A 3,965-nucleotide genomic window follows, 5' to 3' on the forward strand; every position below is an offset into this window, starting at 1 on the left:
GGGTGCCTCTTTTAAGGCCCAATTCCTCCTTTGCAACCCTCCTGATTTTCAGGATGAAGTTGATTAGCTTCTCTCTTAAAAACTTAGTGTGCGCTACAAAGTTTAGCCTATTATCTATAGTAATTCCCAAGTATCGCACTTCTTTTACATATTTCAGGTTGTTGTTGTCAACCTTAATAATTGGTTGTCTGCCTTCATTAAGTCTACCATTTATCATCATTGCGACAGTTTTTCCACTGCTGACCTTCACTTTATGCGTCACGCACCAATCTTCAACACATTTAAGCACCATAGTACCAGTCTTTTCCAGATCATTTCTGGAGTTTCCTCTAATTACTAGCGCCAAGTCATCTGCGTATGCAACAGGTTCCACAGTTTCTCCTAGCTGAGCTAGGCCATCTAGAAGAACGTTCATGCAAAAGTTCCATGCAACAGGCCCAATTATTGATCCCTGTGGACATCCCTTCTGCATGCTTCTCCCAACCTTTTTGTGTATCTTTTACATAGGCGCTTCGCTTTTTGAAGTAGTCCTTGACTATATTTACCATATGGCTGCTGCAGTTTGCCTGCGTCAGCCTATGTGTAATGGCACGCCACCACAGGTTATTGAAGGCACCTTCAATATCCACAAATATAACAAGTACATACTTCATATCTGTTGCCATGCATTTTCTAAAGGTTAGCAATGCGTCCTCCGTGGAGACGCCTACTACGAGTATTTTCTCGTAGATCTTTACCATCACTGGCAGAATAGCAATTGGACGGTATGATTTGGTAAGCCTTCTGTTTTTACTCCTTGGTTTGGGAATTAGACTTAGGTTTGCCTGTTTCCAATCGGTAGAAAAACTACCATCTTGGAAGCATTTGTTTAGTGTACTTAGGATTGATTGTTTGTTGTGGCTCCATAATTTTTTGATTATTTCGCCAGTGAAGTCGTCTTCTCCGGGGGCTTTTTTATCTTTCAGTTTTTGTAGTGCTCGTTCTACGTCGACAGAGTCGATGATTGGTTCGAGGTTCTGATTTTGATATTGGTGTATAGTTTCTCTAATTTTAATATGATCAGCGTTCTCTTGCTGGTCATCTGTAGGCAAGCATTTAAGAAGGACGTTTACAGTTTCTTTCTATGTTTCACTGAAGTTCCCGGAAGGGAGTTCCAATCGTATGAGATAAAATAAAGCCTTCTTTTTTATTTTATCTCATACGATTTATATATTATACTCCAGGGATCTTCGTTACCGACGCTTGTCACAAAGTCTCTCCATGAGGTTGTTTTATGTTTCCTAATTTCTCTGACATAGTTATTTCTTGCCCTTTTGTATGCCTTTAGTATGTATATTATATGATAACATTCCCAGTTATTTTTGCCAAATTTAGTTTTGAATCTAGTTACGACTTTGCATTCTTTTCTTAGAAGCTCTGCTTCTGCCGGCACAAAAACCTCGCAGCAAGAAAGATCCGCGGGGGGCCTAGACACGGGACCGAGCTCGGATCTAAGTCACAAGGACAAGTTCATCTTACCCAGGCCCGGCACATCGGCATACGTCCGCTTTTCAACCAAGCCCGGCACGCCCCGATCCTCAGAGCCGATCCAATTTGCCGACTTCCAGACTAGGTGAAGAGGCGCAAGCCAGAGATCTCACCCATTTAAAGTTTGATAATAGGTTGAGGTCGTTTCGGACCCAAGGCCTCTAATCATTCGCTTTACCGGATAAGACTCGCTTATCGAATGTCAACTATCCTGAAGAAAACATCGAAAAAAACCAGCTACCAGATGGTTCAATTAGTCTTTCAGTTCCGACGAACAATTTGCACGTCAGAATCGGTACGGTCCTTCATCAGGGTTTCCCCTGACTTTGACCTGACCGGGCATAGTTCACCATCTTTCGGGTCCTAGCGTGTACGCTCTGAGTGCGTCTCTTCTCGCAATGAGAGTGAGACGCTCCGGGATTGTCATCCCTCAGTTCACTTAAGCAAACCGCAACGCACCGAGATAATCGAATCCTCCCTAACACTACATTTCCCATCGTCCGATTCCGGCCGCGGAATTTAGTGCTGGGCTCTTCCCTGTTTGCTCGCCGCTACTAAGGGAATACTAGTTAGTTTCTTTCCACCGGTTAGTAATATGCTTAAATTCAGCGAGTAATCTCAACTGCTCTGAGGTCGTATTATGATTATGATGTGCTCGCAAACGGTAGTAAGCGCACACAAAGTCGACGAGGAACCTTTGAATCGTCCAAATTTGCCGGAACGAAACCGCATTACGAAGAGTCAGGGTTTTTGGTTATCGGGAGGGTCGCAAGAATATAAAATATCTAGGACACAGCCCGGCATAATCTCACAGAACGTCAACAAACGGTAATGTCCGATGTTGCAAAGTGGACTGGCTCACACGTTGAGTGCATTATTCAAGAGCACGCATATACGCGAAACTCCATGATTCGCCGGCAAGCCGTTCAAAGCAAGCGGCGGTCTGGTAATGTTATACGACTCTCAGCCAGAGGTGGTCCGGTAACAGTATCCGAGGACCGCAATATGCGTTCGAAATGTCAATGTTCATGTATCCTGTAGTTCAAATGTCGACGCGCAATTAGCTGCGTTCTTCATCGACCCACGAACCAAATTATCCACCGTTCAGGGTAATTTATATATATATATACATGTTTCGATCGTGATTCACTCGAAATCGTTTAAGATAACTTGGACGATTCTGAAACTAGTATATTTATTATGGTTACAATTAATACTCCGTAAAGCATTCGCTTTTTGGTCCGAGATACAAGATCTCGTTTCAAATAAAACGAATGATCATTATTAGAGGATTTTGCCCACAGTATATTATACTATAGGAGCGCACAACATTTAGTCTGCAACAGTATATTGCAACATATAGCACACGTTTCATTCACTTAATAGTAAATTTACCTTAATGATCCTTTTTCAGGCTCACCTACGGAATCCTTATTACGACCTTTACTTCCTCTAAATAATCAAGTTTGGTCATCTTTCCAGCAACATCGGCAATGTCGAAACGCTGCCGCGCACCCGGTCCAAAGACCTCACTAAATAATTCAGTTGGTAGTAGCGACGGGCGGTGTGTACAAAGGGCAAGGACATAATAAACGCAAGCTTATCACTCGCGCTTACTAGAAATTCCTTGTTCATGGGGAAGAAAAGTGCAATCCCCAATCCCTAGCACAAAGAGGCTTCAACGGATTACCCGGACCTTTCGGCAAAGAAAAACCTGCTGCTCTCTTCAGTGCAGCGCGCGTGCGGCCCAGAACATCTAAGGGCATCACAGACCTGTTACTGCTCAATTTCATGCGATTAAGTGCCGCCTGTCCTTCTAAGAAGATATATTTGTACGCCGGTAGTGAGAACCACAACAACAACGACCAAAGCCGAAGCGGAGGGTCTTTGCGATACCAGAAAGTACGTCTATTTAGCAGGCGAGAGTATCGTTCGTTATCACAATTAACCAGACAAATTACTCCACCAACTAAGAACGGTCATGCACCACCACCCACCGAATCAAGAAAGAGCTCTCAATCTGTCAATTCTTCCGGTGTCTAGACGTGTTGAGTCAAATTAAGCCGCAGGCTCCACTCCTTGTAGTGCCCTTCCGCCAATTTCTTTAAGTTTCAGCTTTGCAGCCATACTTCTCCCGGAACCCAAAAGCTTTGGTTTTCCGGAAGCTGCCCGTCGAGTCATCGGAGAAACTTCGGTGGATCGCTAGCTGGCATCGTTTATGGTTAGAACTAGGGCGGTATCTGATCGCCTTCAAACCTCTAACTTTCGTTCTTGATTGATAAAAACACATTTGGCAAATGCTTTCGCTTCTGTTAGTCTTTGGACGATAAAAAAATTCACCTCCAATGTCGCAATACGAATGCCCCCAGTTGTCCCTAATAATCATTACCTCGGAATTCCGAAAATCAACAAAATAGAACCGAGGTCCTATTCCATTA

General features: G+C 43.6%; 1 pseudogene; it reads right to left on the bottom strand.

The window, feature by feature from the left end:
- Window positions 1-2,484: 2,484 nt before the first annotated feature.
- Window positions 2,485-2,639, bottom strand: LOC113368507 (annotated as a pseudogene).
- Between the last annotated feature and the right edge of the window lie 1,326 nt (window positions 2,640-3,965).

The sequence above is a fragment of the Ctenocephalides felis genome, unplaced genomic scaffold (assembly GCF_003426905.1).
Source record: "Ctenocephalides felis isolate EL2017-DRISC unplaced genomic scaffold, ASM342690v1 CF-g0.4_SCAFFOLD_01170, whole genome shotgun sequence".
NCBI classification, from domain to species: domain Eukaryota; kingdom Metazoa; phylum Arthropoda; class Insecta; order Siphonaptera; family Pulicidae; genus Ctenocephalides; species Ctenocephalides felis.